Source organism: Rhipicephalus sanguineus, chromosome 2, assembly GCF_013339695.2.
Source record: "Rhipicephalus sanguineus isolate Rsan-2018 chromosome 2, BIME_Rsan_1.4, whole genome shotgun sequence".
Classification (NCBI taxonomy): domain Eukaryota; kingdom Metazoa; phylum Arthropoda; class Arachnida; order Ixodida; family Ixodidae; genus Rhipicephalus; species Rhipicephalus sanguineus.
Window position 1 is genome coordinate 64,087,936 of NC_051177.1, and position 25,054 is coordinate 64,112,989.

Here is a 25,054-nt window from a genome sequence, read left to right on the forward strand (position 1 = left end):
TCGACGCCAGCAGGGGACACGGGCCGTGGCTTCACATGCCACTGCCAAGCGCCGTCTTTATTAGGGGCAAAGCACCTTAGGGTTTCAGCTTTTCGGCAGTGCATCATCGTCTGCTGTCGCCGCGCGCATTGTCGTGACTCATTTGCTTGCTCGCACCGTCGTGTCCTGTCCATTTACTTGAGCGCAAGAGAGGGCGCCACTGCCTCAGCGCTCGCTGTGTGGCGACAGAGAGTGAACGGCGCGCGTTGTCTATGGAAACGCTCTTTCTGCGATGAACGCTGAACTACCAGATCGAGAGGAACGAGGACGCCCTCGCGAGAAACAACGCCGACGCAGACAGCGTCTGCTAGCGAGTTTCTGGAAAATACCGACAGCTCGCGCTGCACAACCGTTCACCGGCCACCCCATATATCGTTTTCAAGAATGCGATAGCAGCAGCACGTGTTGCACCCCGAGAAACATCCAGTCACTTGAATTATCACTCTCTAACGCCGAAGCAGAAAGTGTGCTTTTAGGGGCGGAGCTCCTAAAGCCGTGGGTCTGTACATGCATGTCTTTCGTGGTACGTGACCGCCTAGTTCTATGAAGTGCACTTGCGAGTCTTACGAGTTGCGAGTTCTATGAAGTGCACTTGTGAGTCTTACGCCTATCTTAATGATGTAATGGGCGAACTTTCACGGGAGAGTTACGGTTTTACCGATGATCTCCCCTCCCGAGCTTCGCCCCACTCATCATCATTCATTCCGTGAATATGGCGTGATTTTTTAAGTTGTGCCAGATTTAGGAAATACTTTTTCCGCTTTCAGGTAAAAGGAAGGCCCTTGAAGTTAAGGACTAACTGGGTTGTGTAGCTTAGAAGAATATTTATTTAAAATATTTGGCCAGACAAAGGGAGAAAAGTGTTGAAAATGTGCGGGCTAGTCGCTAAGGCTTTTATTCCCCCGCCAATGATACTTGGCTACACCGGCTCACAAAACCGGAAGCCATCCAGCATCTGTGTTTGTAAACAGCGAAAAGCTCTATATGGCTCTTGACCTGCAATGTAGTGACGCTGGGAGATTTCTCTTGTGCGTAGTTGAACAATAAGGATTCGCAGTGTGCACGTTAAATAAAAGCGGACTGCGGGTCTCTGTCTGTCTCTCATTGCCCATTAGCAGTGATTTTGCTGTGGGGAATACTGGCGCACATTGCATGCTTCGCACCTCCACAGATTTCACCTTAGTGGAGATGAAACACCCTTCCTTACATGCTCGCCCCTCCCCAAATTTTTTCTTCTCTTGATGTCGCGTACTCTCCGGTTTTGTTCGCCGCCCAAAGGAGGGGGCCACATGGTCTTCGGACAACGCGAGCGCAAGAGTCCGAGAGTGGCTTGCGTTCTGCGCATGCACCCTGGCGGCTGGCAGGTTTCTTGGGTGTCACTTCTAAATCTCTCTAGTGTTTCACCGGTGTTGGGATGTGCTCCTCCCACTTGTACATTGGCACAGGGCGTGGTCGACCGTGCTCGCACGCTTATCTGTTGAGGGGGAGTTTTCTACGTCTTGTGCTTTCACCGCAAAGTTAGCGTTGAAGCTATAGACCGCATGAAGATCACTTTGCTCGGTGCAGAGGCCGCATTTGCGAAAGTAGTGAGCTGCTGGCTAGATTTAAAGTAGGGGCTAGTTGGAGTCTCAACTGTGACAGTTTGCGGTCGTCCAGTGAATACCTGTGCGCTTTTTTCGTGCGTCCTTCTTTGTGCTTGAGCAACGCGCTGCAACTGTGGAGCTGTGACAGTTGTTATTTCGCGCTCGCCTTGTGTGTTTTCTTTTCCTGCGTACTTTGTGCTTGAGGAGCGCGCAGCAAATTTTTAGTGCTTGCTCTTCTTCCTGTGACATTCCAATTTCTTGCTATCGCATTCATTGCTTCGCCCTTGAGACAAAAGGGTGACTTTTTAAAGACGATATTCTTTCTTGGGGAACTTAAACGCAGAAATTTTGGTCTGTCTTTCTGTCTGTCTTTCTGTTTGTCGGCACGTCCCTCGATTCAGCCACTCGGCCAAAGTTGAACCACTTGCCCAAGGGCCAGCCATCGTGAACGGCTGACTAGGTTCATACTTGTGTACATTGTTGATCAAAAAGCAAACATTACGCATATCTGAGGCGCAACATCACTAGGTAAGTATTACGTGGTGTGTTCCTTTAATAGAAAATACATAGATACGTAATTCTAGAGACCCTAGTTTCTTAAGCTGCGCTGAAAATGCGACTGCGCTGATACTTGCCTTCCTCCGTGCCCTCTGCACGAGCTCATTGTTGTGTTTTGGTTTCGGTTCAGTATTGCACTGTACGAATGCTATGGGGCGCCGCTCTGGCATTCCTGTTTTACCCAGGCGACGTGTAAATAAGAGTGTGTGACGAGTACTCGTTGAGTGCGGACGTTTCTTCTGCTTCGGCGCTTCGCGCCAAACCGCGTGTTCGGGCTGGCTGGCGTCCCCGCCGGTCGCGTTGGTCACCGCCGGTCTTCGCCTGCTGCTGCGCCGGGACTACCAGCCCGCAACACAGCATTCACGTTTCCCGACGTATCGCCAGATGGCGTTCATATCTCACGCAGCGCCTCTTCTATCGTCTTTAGACGACATTTGCAGCGAAGCACGCAGATACGCGGCCAATTTTTTTAGTTTGAAAACTATGGCGGCTGCAGTGACCCCGCTTCGTGTCCTGCCGCCCGGTTGCGTACGATGCCTCATCAGCCCGACGAGCCGGCTTATTCACACAGTTCTTGTGTTTTCGTAGCCATTTCGCTAACTTATTATATTCCAAACGTTGCACAGAATGACATTAGTGTATGACGAACATCAAGGACAGGCCACAACATGAAAAATCAGCAGTTGTTCCTAGTACGAATACAAACGATTAGCGAAGCTCCTTAGAAACGGGGCGCAAACGACTATGCACGCTTTGAAACTGTTTATTGCGCCGCGCCTTTTTTTAGGGGCGAAGCTCCTTAGTGTTGAGGCTTCTCTGTCGTTGCGTCGTAGCCAACCGGTAGTACATTAAGCGCTCGCTCTCGCGCTCGCGCCAAAGAGAAGTTTTCTTCCTCTTGTTCTACGAGCGCCTTGATGATGATGCCAATGAGGAAACATTCAGAATCGCAGCATATCCACGAAGTGAATGATGACGAGTGGGCGCAGGCAAAACCACATATAAAAATTGAAAAAGAGGAAGCAAGCGAGAAATCAAGGGAAAGAAATAAATATAGGAAGAAAAATAGAAATAAACATAAATAAAGAGAAAAAACGAAAAGAGAAAAAGAGCGGAGGAAAGAAAGAGAAAACGGAAGAGAAACAAAGAAGGCTGCCCAGCTCCGCACTTCATTCAGGCTCGATCAGAGGTACTTGCATGGAGCTCGTCTTCTCAAATTTCAGGATGGATCCCATACACGAACCTTTAGCTTTACATTCCACCGATCATAAGGCGGTCATAATAACACCATATACGCAGTGTGATTAATGAATAACTTTGTATACACTGTACACACGTGTTGTAACATCTTTGCATGATCGAGTGGGCAATGTACGGGGGGTATTCACGGTTAATGATCCCCGGAGCTTCGCCCACTCGTCATCATTCACTTCGTGGATATGCTGTGATTTTTTAGATGCGAAGTATCTTAAGGCGGAGCTCAATCCGGTGGTGGTGGTGTGCGGCGTGACCACCCTTACTGCGCATGCGCATACCCTCTCCACACACCTCTCCACTCACCCTCACCCCTTCCCCTCTCCACTCTCCCTCTCCACTTTCCCTCTCCCATACCCCTCTCCCTCCCCCTTTCCACTCTTCCTCTGAAACGCGGGCTAGACATGCCGAAATTCTCTCCTGCGCAACGCCGCGATGAGCTCGAGCGCATGCGCGTCCCCTCCCCTTCTCCCTCCTCTCCTACGCTGCCGCTCTCTCGCCCGCCTGTCGACCGCGTTCCCCACTCGCCCTGTGAGAATTAACGGCCAGGCTAGATGGAAGATACGACGCGCGTAGCGTCCCTCTTCGCGTTCGACGACGCGAGTTCGGTAGCATGCCCAACGAACGCCAACGGAACGCGATCGTGCAAATGCTCCGGCTTCGCATCGCCTCATGGTCCCAAGGAGGTTTAAAAAAAAAATTCTGGAGTGGAAGCTCTCGCAACACCTTGCCAGCACAAGTGAAGCCAGCTTTTGCCCACCAAAGAGCTCGGAAACATGCTCTTTTCTGGTGGTGCCTACTAGGAGATCAAATGGTTTTGATCTGTTAGTAGAAATACTGCGTTAATTATAAAATAAAAGATAGTTGTTGCCGACAAAAGTAACCCATTGAGTGAAGTATTGGCGATTGATCTCCAATAAATTTTGCCATGACTTTGAAGCTTATTGATGAAAACTAGTAACACAAAGACACGCTTGGAGCAGTATCTGACCCGTAAAAGTTGCCATAATAAACGCCTATGGCGTGCGTGGAAAACGCTCGCTTTCCTTCGCCAAACGCCGATGATTTATCGTGCCCCTACTAAGATGCCGCCATCTTTTGGTGGGCACGGCTTCACTATTGCGCAATAATCGCCACTCCAGCAATTTTTTTTAACCTCCTTGCATGGTCCCCTTTAGCGGGAGATGGTGTAATTTTTTTCTTGCGCCGCGCGCGGCGTTTCATTGTCTTTTTGAGCCGGGTTGCAGGGAGCTTCGACGGCGACGGCGAGGTGCGGGCCTAAAGGCCTGAACACACGTACGCGTTGCAGCGCGTCAGCGCGTGACTTTTGTAGCGTTAGCTACACTTGTTTAGCCGGAGGCGATTTCGCGTGGAACGTCATGAGCGGTGCTGCGCATGCGCGAGGTCACACAGCTGGGTCACCGGAGCTGGCATCTCACGCGCTCTCCGACACCGTCGCGCGCGGCTTGCCGCTGCTCGTTTGCGCCGCATTCGATAGGAGTGACGCCGTAGCCATAAACACAGTGGCGCCGGCGCGCGCGCAGCTATTCGCCTGCGCTGTGCAGTCGCCGTCTGACATTGCGCTGGGGCCGCTTGATAGCGCCTCTGACTGGCGTTTGCAGGTGGGTAACGCCATGGAGAAGGAGAGCGCAAATGCTGCTCGACGGCGCAGAAGGGCCGAGAAGCTTATCTCATCGGTCCCGAAGTAGTTGCCTGGCAATTAGCGGTTCAGCGTACGAAGAATGAACAGAAGAAGGCTAATCCTAGACAATCCTAGACCTAGATAATTCTAGATAATCCTAGATAATCCTAGACAATCTGGAAAGCTAAGAATAATCAGCTGAACCTTTGCTAACGCTACGTATATCCTGGCATAGTCGAGCTAAGCCACTGCAATTTTTTGACGCGGCGTCGCGCCCTCTCCCTATAGGGAGAGAGGGCGAGCGGCTACGCGAAGCTGCGTGCCCTCTCTCCCCATAGGGAGAGGGCGCGACGCCACGTCAAAAAGTCACGCGCTGACACGCTGCAACGCGTACGTGTGTTCAGGCCTTAAGGAGGTTTGCTCCAAAAAACGCGACACGCATGCCACGTCAACCGTGATCTAGCCGCCTGCTTGTTTGTGCTCTCGTAGCCGTATGGTTGGCTTTATGTTTACGAAAATTTGCATAACATGACATGGGTGAATGAGGAACATGAATGAGATGTCATTACAAGAATATCAATATCTGCGTGTCTTGTGCGCCGCCTGCTTCGCGTAGCATCTATTCCCACCGTTCGTGGGAGCTAGCGTCTCGGAGGCGTTGCTTTAGCGTTAGTCGCGTATAGCCTTCCATATGCGTTTACTGCCACGCAGTGGCATTTGACGCGTTGTGGGCCCTGCGTTCCACCTCGGGAGCGGCTACTGAAAGCGGCCACTGTTTCGTGCGCGTCTCAAGGGCAGTTTTCTAATTGAAAGAAGATCTAGGAGCGTTGATCGTAGATAGTCTACGTTGACAGCTTAAAAGACAGCATCGTGCCCGAGTCGTCCGAGTAATGAAACGCGTCTCGATGACGTCTATGCGACGCGACGCCGCCTCTCGTCGACGGAAGGAAGCTGTAGAAAACAAACAAAATTGTCATTTGTTTGCCTTCTTTCGTGTTCAGATCTTAGAAAAAATGAATGCAGCTTACATTAAGCGTGTAAGCGAGCGTCTACTTGTGCGCAGACGAGCACACCGGCGAATCCGAGCTATCCGAGCATTCCCTTCAGCCGCCATGTTTTCTAGACAATAAAGTATCTTCCAGCGTATTTTTTTCTGATGCTGTCTACAGGAAGCTTTCTATTTTGCTGGCTGCATGAGAAATGAAATGAGAGTCAAGATGGCCGCTTTCCACTTGGCTGTCTATTTAGCCGTCTAACGGGGGTATTGGAACAGACCCTATATAAGACTGCGCTTGGATTTTTTGTTTGTTTCTTTTTCGTATTTATTGCCATCTTAGGTGGCCATCGCTGATAATAAAGAATCTAATCGACTCGATTGCATTTGTGCTCACTACGAAGGCCATTGCCAAGGAATTTCGTATCGGCTACGCGTTTGACGAAACTCGCTTTTGTCAGGTCGATACATACCTATGGTATTTCGCACAAATCATTAACAATTTAGGGTATTACATGCACCCAAGGAGGTTTAAAAAAAAATTCTGGAGTGGAAGCTCTCGCAACGCCTTGCCAGCACAAGTGAAGCCAGCTTTTGCCCACCAAAGAGCTCGGAAACATGCTCTTTTCTGGTGGTGCCTACTAGGAGATCAAATGGTTTTGATCTGTTAGTAGAAATACTGCGTTAATTATAAAATAAAAGATAGTTGTTGCCGACAAAAGTAACCCATTGAGTGAAGTATTGGCGATTGATCTCCAATAAATTTTGCCATGACTTTGAAGCTTATTGATGAAAACTAGTAACACAAAGACACGCTTGGAGCAGTATCTGACCCGTAAAAGTTGCCATAATAAACGCCTCTGGCGTGCGTGGAAAACGCTCGCTTTCCTTCGCCAAACGCCGATGATTTATCGTGCCCCTACTGAGATGGCGGCCGCAGCCGCCATCTTTTGGTGGGCACGGCTTCACTATTGCGCAATAATCGCCACTCCAGCAATTTTTTTTAACCTCCTTGCATGCACCCTACTAGACAGCAGTAAACTGTGCCGGGAGTATTATGAAAATGTCACCACCCATCAATTTGATCAAAACAGACAGCGTATTCGTGGTCTTCTCTAGCCTACTCCTACAAAAGGACCGTCACTGGAATTATGGGTTTGCTCTGTGGCAGCGCTTGAATATTCATATCAAAACGCGCGTACATAGAAAATACGTGCACTTATACATATATATTTATAGGGAATACATTACCTTTATATGAAGGGCCGCGCCTCCTCTAAATATGACGCGCAGCTCCGTTTTATGTTTTTGCTACTTTTGTACGTTTTTACCACTTAGCCAAGAATTGTGTTTGTTTCACATCACCTGCACCACTTGTGAAACTGCGATGAACCCGGAACAACATGCTTACCACTACGATGATCCATCGCGTAAACGGGCTTCGAGCCAATCTCTCGTTCAGCGACACCTTAGCTTTTATTGATCACCCGGAGCATCCATCACTCTAACACGATTTCGTCGATCTCTTCGAGTGGTCGTAATATTTTCTTCTCCGTGCATCAAGAATCTAACGATGAGTGTTTTTTCGAAGTTATATCATTTTCCCGTATAATTTCTTATATTTGTGTTTGCCATTCGGGAACCGAATGGCTCATTCGGCTCATCTGTCACCCTTCGGCCGAATGATGAAATGCGGATTTATCGTTTTTTTTTTCGGCGCTTTACCTTTTCTTTATATCCGTAATTCTGGAATATATACAGAAACTTTGAGTTCTGAAAACCATTTCCGGACGGTGTAAGAGAGAAGTAGAAACAGCATCAGTATAACTACATATTTATGAAGCAAACACATTCACCGCTGTCTCACGATAAAAGTAGGGCATCTAATTTTCACCTTTCAACAAGGTTTATTTCTTGCTGGTGACTTAATTTAAATGTATAAGATTTTTCCCGGGCGCGATCCAGCGGCGACGCTTTGTCTACAAGCAAGTCACTGTGGTTTTATCGACAGCCGTAGTAGCCAGAAGAGACAGCCAGGAACATATAAATTTTACCAGGTAGAGGAAAACATGATGTAATTCATTGGAAAGCCTAAAGATGAACGTGAGCTGTAGGTTACTCGGGCCAGCTACTACACAACGCAGAGAATAGACTGGATAGAATAATGATGATGATGATGTTGAAGAATATGATGCTGATGATAATGATAATGATGAGGATTGAAAAAAAAACGCACGTACGGGCTTGTAGGTACGTATATGTGAGTCCAAGAATTGGTGGAACCATTAGACGTTTGTCTATAGTCTCGTCGCTCGTAAAAAAACAAAGTCAGCGATGTTCACTACAAAAGCGCTTGCGGCGCTATTCGCTAGTAAGTTTTCGATGAACAAGTTTTCATGGTTGTCTTATGAAAAACTGCCACTTGGCCGAAGGACCAGAACCAATTTTTGTGGTTTCGCAGTAATACATCAAATTTAATTGGGATATACGCCTGATGCGGGCACCTCGCTACGGATAATTATCCATTAAAGTTGAATATGGCACTTGTGGACGGCTTTGCTTATTTAAACTACCGTTGGATAAACCCTAGCTGCGTGGCATTCAAGTTAATTCCTTCAGCAGCAAACGCGGTACCCTTAAGCACATTATCACGTCTAGTGTTTCACTTCGGCATGAAATTCTTTTTACCACTCAGGAGGCTTTCATTGGGAACTATGTCAAATATCGAGGTTTATTTAAACTTCTTGTTAACGTTGGGGCTTTTATGACACTCGCTGTTTTTGAAGCCCAGGTACGATAGCTTGGACTAACTTGAAGTGGGAAGTCTTCAATTGAAGCCACAACACAAGGGCTGGCATAGCTGCGTTTTCATGCTGCAGGTTGCCAAGAGGAGAGCGATCAGCGTTTTATATGTAACTTAGTACGGTGGACTTCGTTGAGCTTGCCTGTCAAGGAAACTGCGAGACTGAAAAAATAGTCTGATTGTGTATCTAACGGAATCATTACGTTATTTTTGAATAATCAAGAACAGCAATTCTCATCAGCACTACGAGCTGACTATACTCCTATGCGCACACAGTAGTAAAATTGGTTGTGTTAGTGAATTTACGCGCTTCAATATCCAGACAGGCTGCGGCGTTTAGGAGGGCTGCGGAAAAGCGTCGCCGCACAAAGTTCAGTTTAGCTTGAAAGAACCCTAGATTATACCCCGACTTGAGAATAACGAGTATAATTATGATTTTTGCTAATAGCGCCAAGGTTTAGTGAATTATTTCCAGACATTAAATAATCATCGCTTAGTTTCCAGTGCAGCATAACTTCGCTGTAAGCGATATGTTTGCCTTACTAAGACGTGGGCATTATTTAGCAAGCTTAAATAAATAATAGCAACAATTACAGGCCAGTAATGCATCACTATGCAAATCGTGCACGTTGCTTGCGGCGACGCAACGTCCACATCATTCACGGAGCGGGTCGTTTTTCACGCAGCATGGAGTGTTGACTGATCGATCATTACGCCGTATCCCCTAATTCAGTACAAGTGCAGCGGCTGACTTCAAAGGAGTACTGCTTCTGTGATTATTTTTATACGTGGGCTAGTTAAGAAACTCGTGTCTCTAGTGTTTATTTTGGTCTTATTTAGGAGCTGGAGCGAAGGACGTCGTTAACATGATTAATGCGCGAAGTCGACTAAATTATGATTACCGCAGTTGCGTTCGAGGAAACGTAAAAGCTGCGAGTTTCCGGAGAGTCCAACCGGAGAGTCAAAATAAAGTGACAAGTACGTTACAATTACAAATGAGACTAGAACACCGAAATAAGTTATTTGGCTCTTGCAAAGAGATTGTTGTAAACTGAAAAGCTTGCAGCGGACGGGAGCTTCCTTGGTTTGGGCTAGCGCTCCGCTGAAATATAAACGAAGTCTAGTGGTTCTAAAAATTGTTTAAATATGCTCGAACATCACGGCGGCCCAATTTTTTAATTATAGACAAAGATAGAACGCATAATTTTTTTTACCACCATCGGACAATCAGCATAGATAGTGTTTTGACAAAAAAAAAACTAAAAAAACTCACAGGGTCCCTTATGCATTCGCCTAACTCGACTCGAAGGTGAAAGCCATCTTTTTCTTCTAAGTCGATGAACTGAACCTCCCTAACCCCATCTGAAAGCTTTCTGCAAGTGACATGATTTTGCCATGCCTCCAGGATCGGAGCCATTGTAAGCTTTTTGCACCTCACCTTGGTATTGCACTGCCTACGAGATCGGCCCACCTTTGACCAAGCAATGATGTCGTACGATGAAGTCACCATATGACGTAACAGTGACGTCACGTCACAAATTCTGACGATGTGTGACGTCATGATGACGCCATACGGTATCGTCGTCACGTGATGACGATTTTTTGTAACGCTAGTGTTGGCACCACCGAGTGGGGACGCCGACGCGGGGCGCCGGTAAATTTGAGCGATTGATGACGAATCTAAGGCTTTCGTCTTAATAAGTGGGAACAACGCGTAAACGGATAATAGCGTAGGAAAGTTTCCCTCACCTCAGATTTGGTTCATCCAGCCCACTCGTTCTTTCTTGCACAGGGGAAAATATTGACGACGCACTATACAGCAGCCGAAAAAATTAATTTTAGTGTAGCGCCTTCCTTCACATTTCAATGAATAAAGAGTTAAAGCTGGAGAAGAATTTCGTTTCCCAAAGATTACGCTAATCAGGAAATCGGGTTAATATCAGCAAGCAAGAAGTGCTGAATTTCTGCTGTCGTCGAACCAAGCAGCTAGATTCATTATAAGACGTCAGACATAGCCAAACTATATATACGAAGTGAGGTGTTGGTCCGTGTACTGCGGGTAGAACTTGGACATAAATGTGCGAGTGTGAAAAAGTGAACTCGTGCAAGTGAACTGTTTATTGCCATGGTATTTTTTTACTGGTTTAAGTTTGCTAAAGGTATTTGTTGTGCTTGTTCATGTTTCTTGGTAACCTTATTTTTTTCTCGCTGCAGAGCCTATAGAAATGGAGTAGACGAAGTGATAAAAACCTCAACCTCACCAGAGCAAGCCGGCTAGAACAGAACAATTACTATTGCGCTGATAAAAGCAACGCATCTTGAACAACGAGTGAGACAAAATGGGATGGGGGAAAGACGAGAAGGCTAACCAAATGTCAATATTGGAGTTTGATTAACATAATAGACCAACAAATAGGTTTGTATAAAGCAAGAACATTTATTTAAAAGGCCACGCGAAGGGTATAACCGAATGACCAGAACTGTGTGCTTGGTCCTATCGATTTCTACGACATTATTACACGGGGCTTGATAGCTTTGCACGTAGTATCCCCGCAAGATGAGCAACAGATTAAAAAAAGAACGATAATCATTCAGCTTTACTGTTTTTTTTCACCTAATTCCCCACAGTTGTCCTTTCCAGCCGAGAATTAAAACGTTTTTTTTTTCAGTTTGCCATGGTGTTGCTACCGTGTCACTTGCATCGGCTGGCTAAACGTTATACAGTCGAAACCCGCGATAACGAAATCCCGAGGGAACGAAATTCTCACCGCAACGAAATATTTTGCGAGCACCGGCGAAGGCCCATAGCAGTCAATGTATTTCGTAACTCGCCACTACGAAAGATATTCATACCGCAGTCCCTCATTAACGAAATTTTTGAAACACGAGTGCGCAAATAATCTACTCTCGCAACATTAACTACATTCGAAAACTGCTGAAATGCATCATTCTACACTTAAATCGTGCAAAACAATCGCTACAACGCACTTGAGAAGCTGCCGCCATTATTGTTTACAAAAAAAAAAAAGATAAAGCTGGCGACAATGATGATGGCTTACCGAAACACCTGTTCGTTATCGCGGACTACGTAGCCAAATCTACATTTCTCATGGAGTTTCGTTCGTTGGCTTGGCTCTTTGCTTGGCTTTGTCGGCCTTGCGCGCACATGGCCGCGTGTGTGGAGCCATTTGTGGAGCGTTTGCTTGGTCGCTTGGTGCAACGTGAACTGTGTGCTGCGATTGCTTCGTCCGATTTCGATGCCTGCGAAGATGGCGCCTCCAACGAAAAAGCGGAATTTCATCACGCTGGAAGATAAGGCTGCAATCATCAGTGAGGTGGAAAAGGGTAGGGAAAAAATTGACCGCGTATCTGCGTGCTTCGCTGCAAATGTCGTCTAAAGACGATAGAAGAGGCGCTGCGTGAGATATGGACGCCATCTGGCAATACGTCGGGAAACATGAGTGCTGTGTTGCGGGCTGGTAGTCCCGGCGCAGCAGCAGGCGAAGAACGGCGGTGACCAACGCGACCGGCGGGGACGCCAGCCAGCCCGAACACGCGGTTTGGCACGAAGCGCTGAAGCAGAAGAAACGTCCGCACTCAATGAGTACTCTCCCCACGCTCTTTTCTTTACACGTCGCCTGGGTAAAACAGGAATGCCAGAGCGGCGCCCCATGGCATTCGTACAGTGCAATACAGAACCTAAACCGAAACACAACAATGAGCTCGTGCAGAGGGCACGGATGCAGGCAAGTTTCAGCACAGTCGCATTTTCAGCGCAGCTTAAGAAAGTAGGGTATTTGGAATTGCGTATGTATGCATTTTCTATTAAAGGAACACTCCCCCCCCCCCAAATAGTTACCTAGTGATGTTGCGCCTCAGGTATGCGTGATATTTACTTTTTGATCGACAACGTTCACAAGTATGAACAGCCGTACCAGTTCAAGATGGCTGGCCCTTGGGCAAGTGGTTCAACTTTGGCCGAGTGGCTGAATCGAGTGACGTGCCCACAAACAGAAAGACAGACAGAAAGACAGACCAAAATCTTTCCGTTCAAGTATCCAAAGAAAGACTATCGTCTTTAAAAATTGACATCGCCGAAGAATTCGGCGTTGCGTGCAGCTCGCTGTCCACGATTCTGCGCTGATCCGCGCTGATCCAGCGGAGCCGGAAGAAGGCTCGCCTCTAGGCGCACTTGATGACGGTACTGGTGACAGCGCAGTGCCGCTTTCACTGACTACCGCCAAAGCAAACTTACTGACTTTTGGAAATCAAATTTGTTTTTTGTAAATTTCATGTCTTTTCTGCCGCATTCTCGGAGGTAATGACCAAGAAGTTCCAAAAAAACCGCTGCTAGACGTTCCGCACGCGTTAGACATTTAGGACTTATTCTATTCCTTGCCACAGTCCGGCATGCTTTCCTGTGTTCAAGATTGTATAGATAGACACGGCAATATAGCCTTCCATAACGCGTGCGGAACGTCTAGCAGCGTTTTTCTTTTGAACTTCTTGGTCATTACCTCCGTTCTACATTTATACAGTGGGATGGTAAGCCATATCTGCAAAAAGACGGAATATGTATAGGCTCCTGTATAGCCCCCGTCCTCAGTGATTTGTTCTTAGCCCAATTAGACAGGGGCCTCAGTGACCGCCTCGCTGATTTTAAAGTTTTTAGATACATGGACGAATAATATTCCTTGAATGTAGCTTTGACTCATTTGAATCGCTAGCCAATAGCTTGCTAACCCTTGTACGCGCAGGCCTAGCGCCGCTAGAAATAAACCATGAAATGCCATCAAATGACAGCATTAGATTTCTTGATATCAGACTTTTATTCAGTGACAAGCGGCTGTACTGGAAGTACGAGCCTCGTGCTAACAAACCATTGCTCCCTTATGACTCCGCCCATTCGAAACTAGTTAAGAGGGGCATCGTCAAGTTATGCGTTTCTAATGGGTTGCATAAATCGTGTCCGGAACTAATGGGCGTCAGTTTTCACGAACAAACCCTCCGGCTATGTGATTCCGGTTATCCCACTCAGGTACTAGCGAGTGTCGCTGAAGGCTTGCTGCGAAAGAGTTCGTCAAAACGTGACGACGCCTTGCGGGGTGTCAACGGCCCGCAGAAGCGTGCTATCATCCCGTATATTCATGACGTGTCACATCGTTAAAAAAAGATAGGGCAGAAGGCCAATGTCAAAGTAGTTTTTTCTGCTCCTGAGAAACTTCAAAAACTTTGCAAAATGACGAACCCCAGTTCCTCTCACAATCCAGGTTGCAAGAAGAAACATAAAGAGAAGTTCATCGATTGTGCGGAATCTGTCGTGTATAGCTTGCCTATTTCATGTGGCAAACCCTATGTAGGACAAAGCGGGAGGTGTGTAAATGATCGCCTCAGGGAACATTGTCGGAATGTTAGGGAGAAGTGCGGAAGGTTCTTGGATGTTCACTGCAGAAGGTGTGATGGTTGCGATGATCCTGGTGTTTCCAGTGCTGACCGTAATGGAGATCACAGTGTGGAAAAGAAGTGCCTACCAAAGTTTAATAAATGCATAGTCGTAACAAGAAACAAAAGTAAACTTGTGCGGGAGAGATAATTGAGGCGGAAAAGATAGATAGTCTAGGAGATAAATGTGTGGCCAAGCCGTCGATTGCACTATCTTTCAAAGAAATGCGTTACCTGCGATGTCATTGATGGTGTCATATTTTATGCCTGCTGCGCCGGCGTCATGTAAGGTCACGTGTGCTCTTATATATTCTGTTCCCCTGGCTTCAATAAAGTCGTGAATGTTAGCGCCTGTGTGTCATACGTGTTCTTTGTCCTCGTCTCTATGTGCGCTTAGAATTTGTTGAGGATCTCACTTTTCAAAAAATAAATTTACCCATTGTTTCACGGCCAAACAGTACTTCCCCTTTCAAGGATGAGGTGGGGAATATTACTGTGGTGCTCATCAGTGTATGACGCTAATACATGTGACGTCGACAAGCATACGGCACAATGCGCTGATAAATTACACTTTTTACAGCACTGCGCTGTTTGCGCTTCCGAAAAAAAAAAGTTGATATTTATGAGCAGTATATACCGCCCATTTTCGCTTTCATTCCTAGAAAACATCCGTTAATAAGGTGTTTTTTAGCATTATGTTAGATCGTATCCTTCCTTTTGTCTATCACAGTTCCTCCAGACAGTTCGATATTCGCTCATTCGATCGCATTTTCGCTCTAGCTTTATTAAGTATTCTCACTCTTTACGCTTACTCCTGCTCGTGCTTATCTAATCTGGTGTCGTAACGTAGATGGTATCCCTTGTGTAAATTCGGTGACTCGTTCTTATCGACGCTAGTTTAGTCTATTCCTGACACGGGAGGAGACACCAAATCTACTTCAGGGCCTACAATGAGAGTGTCAAGTGGCGTGAGAAAATTAGAGCGGTACAAAAACGCGAAAGACGCAGACGTGTTCCATGTGCTCGTTGAACGTCGCGGCTAAAGCGTTATACATGGGTAAGCATTTTTATCGAATTAAATGGAGCCATGCCTCATTGTTTAATGATCTAAATCAGCGCAGGCACTACGAACGTCAAACTGCAGTTGAACAGAACGAGTGATCAGTAAGCTGTAGGGAAACACCAGCTGATTGTCATTCCTTGTGTTTCCTCATTTTATGAATTTATATCTTTATTTTTAACTGCCAAGAAAGCAAGTCAATTTGTGAGAGTTAGCCCGGATTCAGCGATAACTAGGAACGTTGCTGCTTGGGTTGTGTTCCGGACTTTGAGGTCTTGGACAACGTTTTCGATCCGGCAAAGTGTTTTCTGCGCAACGTTGTATAAAGCACCGGCGGTATCTTGAAGCGTTGGACGTAATTGGCTGCTGCTTAATCATGTAGAAGACAGGATATCCTTTAGCTCAAAAGAGGAAGCTCCACCCGCACGAGTATTCTGAAAAATAGTAGGTATATAAGCGATCCAAGCTTGTAATTCGAAGATTACACGCGTGGCTGCAAACATGTAAACATTACGTAAACAAAACAAAAAAAGACTTCTGAGATCCAAAGAGCAAAAGTATAATATTATCAGACCCACAGGATGTGAAAGATATTTGTTTGGTTTTTGACGTGGCAGCTTATCGTTGCGCTATATTTATCTCACTTTGCCCTATATATGCGGCACAAATAACAATACCAATTTTCTCTGTATTTTACCGGCGTCATTAAAACTTGTCATCTGGTTTAAAAAAATTTGGGAACTGGTTTCCAAATTTTTTTCTTTCCCACATCATTGCGGTGGCATCAAAATTTTCACTCTTTTGCTATAAAATAAACCACAAGACGGTCTGCTTGCCAATTATCTCCTCCATATTGCCTCATTTTTCTTGATCCGTACGACGCGTAAATTAGTAAAAAATTACCGACGCTTACGATACTTCCTAATGCGAATTCTGAGTGCAGCTGTTTAGTTGTCGCTTATTGTTCAAAGAGAACTGGTTGAGGCTGTTTTGTAGATACGTGCATGGTTTACATTAAGAAGAGGAAGCCGTGAGTAGCGTGACTGGCGCGGACAATTTCGTGCAGCCCATTTCACATCAACCGCCGCAGAGTGAGCCTAGCGCGACTGCCTCGCTAACCGGGAGACCGTGGAAAGCAGCGCGAGGGCGCTTTCCACCACAGCCGCGGCGAACAGCCCTCCGTTCATGCAGCGCTTTATTTCCATATACGGGATTGGTGGACGCCCTCGCCGCATACCTTAGTGATGACGTCATCGGAAACCGCACGACGGCGCGCACTATTGGGGCGCCGCCGGTGGTCGCCGCGCAACCTGTCGTTTCACCACTGTTAAAGTCCCTAGATTTTTCCCTTCTTGCCTAAGTACCGACAACTGCCTCCTTTCTCGGCTCTTTCTCACGCGCAGCCGGCGTCTGCCGCCATTTCCTTCCTAACTTGGAAGATTCACAAAGCCACGTACGTCTAACTACATTAGCCACGCATCTTTCAGTGGACAATACGCCAGCGTGACAGGCCTTTGTCCCCCGTCATTAGTGAGCAGGGGACGCGTTTCACCAGGTGATTGAAAAGCGTTAGGAAGAACATGGCTACCGAAAACGAGCGTTAGCCAATGAGATTCCTCGGCGGCGCTTCAATGGTTGTCGGTACTTAAGAAATAACAGGGAAAAATCTAGGGACGTTTGCCACTGTCGTTCCCTCCTCCTCGCGCTCTCCTCGCTATCGCCGTCTTTCATCCTCCGCTGCACTCGGCGTTCGCTCTCTTTCGTCCTCGTTCCCTCGGCGGTTACGACGACGCCGACGCCGCTCAACGGAGAAACGGGCGCCTAAGAGCTGCGCTCTAATAAAATAAACGCGCGCCGTAGATCGCCACTTATACTTCGGGGTGTTACTGCGGCAATTCGCATTAATTGCCAGTCTTCCATTCAGAGTTCAGCGCATAAATTCCTTACGTAATGACTACTTTCAGTTGTATATATGGTGATTGAAGGGCTGCAGCATGCGGAAACATTAACGACCAATATCTCCGGAACACTAAAGACAGATTATCTACGTTCCGAGAAACGTCCCAGCAGCATTTCGTATGGAAATGGTTTTGGCTCCAGCATAACCAAGTACACTCTAAGAAAAAAAAGAGTATGCGTGACTCTTTTCGGAGAGTTCTGACTTGCCACGTATACGACTCTCTTTAAATAGTCACGGTGACTCTCTTGGTGGGTCAGGGTCGGCTCGCTCTAGGAGAGTCCCCTGACCCTCTAGGAAGAGTGCAAAGACTCTCATCGGGAGGATCACGTTATCACTCATAGGGAGTCAGACGACTCTTGCCGGTAACGATCCTAGGGGGGTCAAGGGACCCACACCGAAGCATCAAGCGACTCCACAAGTATTTTAAGCTACTCATTTGATCCTTGCTCTACTTTTGCGCGACTACTGTTGAAAATAGTGGAATATTCATTTTAAGCAAGTCCAATAATACTTGCCCTTCTGCCCAGCGACTGTAAAAAAAGAATAGTTCAGTTTTAGCATTATTTTAATAAAACTCGTCCAAACAACACATATTTTCCAACAAAGTTATATAGAAAGCGCGAAAAGATGGTCTGTGATTTCCAATTAAGAAGTTTGGGTATTCCTCATTTACATGCTTCTATGAGTATAGCCAACTAAAATGTGTGACTGTGATGTGCACAGTGTCATATGGTGCTAAATGAACAGCAGAAATCGCCATCATGTTTCCATATTTATTCCTTGTGATTAAGAATAAATCAAAAAGTGGTGACGGCTTGAGGCATCAGACTTGTGGCTTGCTAGGTTGTCGCTCCTGTCCAGCGTGAGCACCATGAAAAACGGTATCTGAAAAGCAGAACGTCATATTATGATGAGAAAATGAAATTGCAGTAAAGGTTTGCACAACCTACACAATAAGTGGTTCACACAGACATAATAAAGGCTAACAACAAAACAACAAAGCACATCCTCCGGCAGCCAGGGGTATGCCGTGAGCGGTTATTGACCGCATGTTTTACAAACGTAACCCATCCTTAAATACTCAGATAAACAGATGCGAGTACTAGGGCCCGAACGACACCCAGCGCGTGCGTACGCCGTCTACGTCGAGATCAGACATGTCATATGCTAGAATTAGCGCACATAACTCCCACAATCACGTACACTCACTCGATTCTGTTATAACGCCCAACGTCATCGCACTATGCAAACCACGAAAACAGCAAACAGAAACGAGGGAAAAGAGTGCACGCCGGCGGCCGCAACAACGCGCGCCGTCGAAAGTCTAGAGCTTTTTTCACTTTCACCGGCGAGGCGTGTCCAACTTGAATGACTACCGCGTACTTTCTGGAAGCCACCGTACTATATCTGCACCTCAAACTACCGTCTTTCAGCCAACAAAAACCATTACATATAGTGCGTCTGAGCGTTCTGTACACAGGCTTTTTTTTTTTTTTCACGTTCCCACGCGTGGAAGCACGCCGCACACACAAGGTCGATGGAAATGTTATTATGAAGTAGACTAAAGGGCATCTCAAAGCGACATCTTGCACCTTCAGTAGTGCAGACACGACGTGCGATCAGCAAGAAATGACCCTCGATTATTGTTTGCATCGCTCACTTTATGGGAGCTTGTACAGCAACGCGCATAACGGTGGCAACTCGTTAACTGACAGCTATAGTTGGCCATCCGCAACAGCCCCGCGGACACAGGCTGCTGTTGGAAATGGCTGGCAGATAACTTCCGCAGAGCTGCTGCAGACGCCCAGCTAAAGCTCTATGATTAATGCCTACGAAAGCAGTACACTCACCGTTAACTGGCGCCCGTTGTCCGTATCCACAGCTCCATGAATATTCCGCCCTCCAAGCGTCACTTCGTGCACGGAGCCGGCGTCAATACCACCGAAGACGCGCAACCAACTCATCCACGCAACGCATTCCAATAGACCAGGAGACTGAGACGACTGAGAGAGGAGAGCGGCGCGCCACCCCGGCGCCAACCCCGTCTGCGTCGCCGAGCAATGCGCCACAACGGCGCCAAAGGGCGAGCGTGCGATATGTATGGCGTATACGGCGGCTCTTCCGTATACCGAAGCCAATCGAAACGCGCTTCAGGAGGGTCCAGTGACTCCTTCCCAAATGCGAACTCTTTTTTTCTGCCTGTACCTTCCAAAAAGGGTCAGATGGACACCCGAGGATAGTCACGGTTCCATGACCCTCATTTGACTCTCTTTTTTCTTAGAGTGTAGGCCTCTCAAAGAGGCTTAGTTATTTATGCGGCGCGTCTCCCCACCCTGTGCCATGACCCAGAATGTCATACGCGTGTCTCATAGCAAATAACGGAGAAAGCGATTCAATATGTAAGCCCTCGGTGTGCCTCTCCCGCGGAGATGTATAACATACGTAAAAGCGATGAAGCATGTAGTAACGAACTTGTATCAGCAGAGGTGCACACGTCAGAGGAACTGAGCGTAGGAATGAATAAATATTCGGGCCATAATCAATGTAGCCGAAGATGATGCGGAAAAATGTAACTGCTGACACAATGCAGGAAAGAGGTAGCCAATTAATATTCGTAGGCCAACTTGCACGAAGCTACAAAGCTGCTTTACACTAAGCCTAGCGAGCAAAAACAATCCGCAGAGCTTTTTGTCGCTACATGGAAGAACCATGCGTCCAACATTAAGCATGTAGCCTTGAGTTTTACGATTGTGCAAATTTCGTTACTTCAAGCACATATATGTGAAAAATGGTGGCGAATTATTTCTTCGTTTATTTTACACCTACGGCATTTTATGTAGCTCAGGCGGGAAGCTCTGCTACTGACCTCTACAGACCTTAGTGACACACATTGGTGTCGATATGCACTGTCATATGAAGTGCCACTTTTCCTTCTGTCCGATTTCTCTCTTTTATTTATCCCCTCTTTCTTTTGCCCCCGTGTGGAGTAGCAAACCGGATGTGCGCCTGGTTGTCCTTTCCTTTCGCTTTCCTCTTCTCTTTCTCATACTAAAGCGGCAGGCTTCAAGGGTACCTAGGCTCATTACGTATGCGCTAGCACGCATATATCTCTTGACATTTCGAGATAACCAACGATGTACAACACCATCTCGACCCGACATAAACGAAGCAGTTTCCTTGCACTCCATTTGATCAGTTTCGTCTCAGATTTTTTTCTTGTGTGATAATATTTTGTAGAGAGACAGTTCCTACAGCAATCATCGGACCAGGAAGGGTTCTTGCATTTTGTCAACGGTTGAATTCATCGCACTGTTGTCCCCCAGGTTCCCACTGCTGTGTATGAGGCAGCCGTGTGGTTTATCAGACAAAATAAGACTATAGTTAAGATAACGCGACGCCCTCCCATCGGTCTTACTGCTTCTAGCAGCACGCATCCCTATAACCGTAAGGACGAATGGAATACTGACAGGATCTATTATGGTACATTCGGCTGGTCTTTCTTGAGCACTCCATAGCGCTCTCGTGATGTGCGCCACACTCTGCTGGTAGAAATCGAGTGCACTGAACCCGTTCCGCAGGTTATATCTGAGCGCCACTCTCTATCTCAGACCACTATAAGGCACTCTCACATTCGACCTCATGAGCGACCATTTACGGATCACGTGGCTTCTGCAGCTTTCGTTTTGGTGTGACGTCAGCCACGACCAGTTGTAGCGGTGAGTGCGCTGCGGTTTCTAAGTGCCTGCGCGCCTTGTTTGTTTGCAATAGAGCGGCGTATTTACTATCCCGGTACCCGATTGCTCTTCCGAGCTGCTGCACGTTTGTGCTGCGTCTGTTTGTGACTAAAATACGCACGACCTGCAAAACGATTTTAGATTCCGTACCAGAACTGTTCCAATACGCCTTTTGGACGCATCGTGTAACAATGTAGGCTTCTTTCAAGCAATAATGAATCAACTCGACTCAGTTTCAACCTTATCAAGAAAAAGTGCCCACGCTAGTTGTCTCTACATGCAGTGGAGTGAATAGGCATGTGCACTCATAGTAGGTGGCATAACGAAAGACAACGTAAAGCGTAAGGAAGTCCAAATCCTATTAGCTTCTTTTCTGCAATTGCATCTCTACCTGGTGAGCTCAGTCAACTCGTACAGCGAGGAGATATTGTGGCGCATAAAGAATACGCGCCGTTGCTTAGCGGTACAAAGTTTTGTCTTACTTAGGCATAATTCTGCACCCGTAACATAGATGTACATTACTTTCAGGCTCCTCATAATGAGATTTGCATTCCGGCTGTGAAAGCCGCACATCCGGATAAAGGCTCTTGCCGGCAGCACCAAATGCGAGAATGGGAATGAAGATATGCTCGCTTCACACACACATGAACGCGGATAATGCTCTTGACTTTCGCATTAGTGCGTCCAGATTAAATTAAGAATCTTCTACAGTGTAGTACTTCCGTTCCTCTCTCGTATTGTTTGAATTGAAGCTTGCATTTATTTATGTTATGATGCCCAGCACTGCCGTTGTCATCTTGCACAGTCGCAAGACCACTGCTAAACTGACACATCAGATTGTTGTTCCAGTGCTTCATTTCTAGAAAAAAATAGAACTGAATTAAACAGGACGAGTTGAATATCATTCTTACGTCGCGAGTGCCAAGAATGAGATCTGTGTTTCTGGAGCCGACGTGAACAGACGAAAAGACAGACAGAGAAAATAAACAGTGGAAATCAACTGAACACTGCTCATATCCCTAAAGACTTGGGCAAGCTTACATTTGCTATGAACTTAAAATGTCTGCAGTTGGGGCTGCGTACGGTTACGGAATAATTTTCATCTTTTGGGTGTTTTTCACTGGAACCCAAACCGAGCATAAACTCATTTTGGTATTCCGCCTGGTATTTTGGTATTACACCAGCATATGAAGACCTCAGCCGGCTGTCCAACCTACGACTTGCTGGCATCCCAAAGTCATACCCTACGCTTGCCTTTCATTCTCACGTAATATTTAATTCAAAGATAGAAACAGCAAAAAACACAAAAAAAGCAAACTAAGTTTCAATTTTTGAAGCGTGCCTAAAGTCTGCTATTAGGCGTAGTAGGCGTGGAATGTTTCTTGCAAGCTAGCCAAACTCAGTAATCGCTTCGGTGCTCAGATAGCAAACTCATCACTGCCAGATCTAACGTCAGCGTTGAGTGAATATGACCTATTCCACATGCTAAGCAACTGTGGTACGCGTTCACGCGAATGTTAAGAAAAAGTATGTGTCAATCCCCCAGTTCATTGTTTGATTAAATTCTAGGTTGACCCCGTAATAGGTTCGCAAGGAAACCACAGTGGTGTACCTGCTTTACTGCGTTAGAGAGCCATCGTTGTATCTTTGGCTGTTCTATGTATTTGGTCAGCCTGAAACGTCAGAAAGACACTAGAAACAAAAGGCAGAATGCGAAGGCATGAAATACCCAGTTCAGAACAGAATGCCCAACAACCAGGCCGATCTCAGTATGACGTTCGTGCAAGCATTGAATAAACAATGTACTGCATGCTATTAAGGTTTTCTAGAATGGTTAATACACCATGAAGTTAAAGTATACGAGCTGTCATAAGCACTTCTATTCAAGTGACGCAGCAATTCTAGGTTCAAAGTTGGGACTAAAACTCTCACGCAGACTCAGCCACTTCAAGTGGCCATGGCACTCGCGCAACCACCCAAGCCAGCGATTTTTCTGGGTTGTTGCGTCAAGTAATTAAGCACGCCGGACATCGATCCGCCTTCGGCGAAGCCTGTCCTGTGGTGAAACCTGCTTTACGCTTGGCTTCAAGCCCCGATGGACTTGACCACGCTAGCTTTCCTCGAAGTACCGAGAAGGCTGTCTAGGCAGCAACTTCGAATGTGAGTACACAGTAACGCGTATAAGGTCTATCTGACCTACGGACGGGATTTTTTGTACAAGGTAATCGTGGGTGTCATTTTTTTCTCTACCTGGTCCGTTTGCACAAAATCTGGCATATCATTTATAAACCGCAATTACCAACATGAGTGACGTAGAAGATATAGGAAATGGGATATTCGAATAAAAAAAAACGAGCCATTAAATACGTACAACCGATAAATGAGAAAGAAGTGTACTCCTAGCTGTGGAAAATAAACCGAAGGGCTTCCTATTTGGTCATTAGCGGCGGAAAAATAGCCGTCGCACAATAAGCCAAGTGATGCTTGCGCAATAACATAGTTTTCAGCATAGGAATGAAGAATTTTGTCTGGTGCGGAAGAATTTTATCCATATCAAACCAAAGTAGCAATGACAAAGACACAGGCGTATTAAGCGTGCCTCATGCTGTTATTATGTGTGGGTAAGTAATTCACTTATTTGTTTGCTTAACCTTGTCCGAGTGAGTCGGGCTAAGCAAGTCTTTGGTGAGCTTTAGCCGAAGTTGACATGAAAAATAGATGGACAGGTAACAGTATCTTTGCCAAGTATTCATAACGTACGGGCATGCGACGCGTTTTGCAAAACCAAAAATATTTATGCAACCAAACAACAAAAAGAAGGCCATGGTACGGAATGGTTACCAATCTTTGTTGAAGCATACGCAAAAACATTACACCATCTCCCGCTAAAGGGGACCATGAGGCGATGCGAAGCCGGCGCACTTGCACGATTGCGTTCTGCTGGCGTTCGCTGGGCATGCTACCGAACTCGCGTCCTGGAACGCGAAGAGGAACACTACGCGCGTCGTGTCTTCCCTCTACTCTAGCCGTTAATTCTCACAGGGCGTGCGGGGAGCGCGGTCGACAGGCGTGCGCGAGAGAGGCAGCGTAGGAGAGGAGAGAGAGGGGGAGGGGACGCGCATGCGCTGGCCCCCGTCGCGGCGCTGCGCAGGAAAGAATTTCGGCATGTCGAGCCCGCATTTCAGAGGAGCCAACCGAGGCAAGCGCTGGACTGAACGCGCGCGGCGCTGTACCACTTGAAGGAGAGGAGACTAGAGGAGGAGAGTAGCGTATGTGCTGCGAGAGCAGAAGCGAGAACGCAGGAGAAGCGCAAGCAGGTGCTGGTAGACAAGTGGAGAGAGCAACGCACAGCTGTTGGAGAGAGGGAAGGAGGAGAGTTGCGCATGCGTGGTGTGAGTGCGGACTACTATGCCGCGTGCGGATTACCACGCCGCGTGACATACCCCCGAGCAAGATATACTTCGCATTTAAAAGACGCCAGGCCTGCGCGGGAAGCGCAGCACACTCACGGCGAAAGCTGGAAGAGTGGCATTTCTAGAGCGCGTTGTAAACTTTCTTGGGGCTACTAATACAATTACACTAGCAACCTACCCACTATGCCTAAAATCATAATTTTTGTGAAGTTGGGAAGCACCCACCACGACATTATTCGTCATCCTGCGGAGAAGCGATGTACGATCTGTAAGCCATTATGCGCACTTTGTTGATGCGACGGTTGATGACGATGAAGTATTGCTGAGCCCCTTGTAATCGGTTGGAAGGTTTAAACGATCCACTGGTTACGTAATTCGCATTGTGTGACGCCCGGTTGGTATTTCACTCTCCCACCAGGCTTTATAAAATATGTTAACGTGAGAAAGAGAGAGAGAGGAAAAAAACTTTATTGAGACCCTGAGGAAATGTATCATGGGGGCCCTATGGGCTTCCTTGACCACCAATAGAAGTGCACCTGCGAGGGACCCACAACGCTATAAATTATCATAATTAT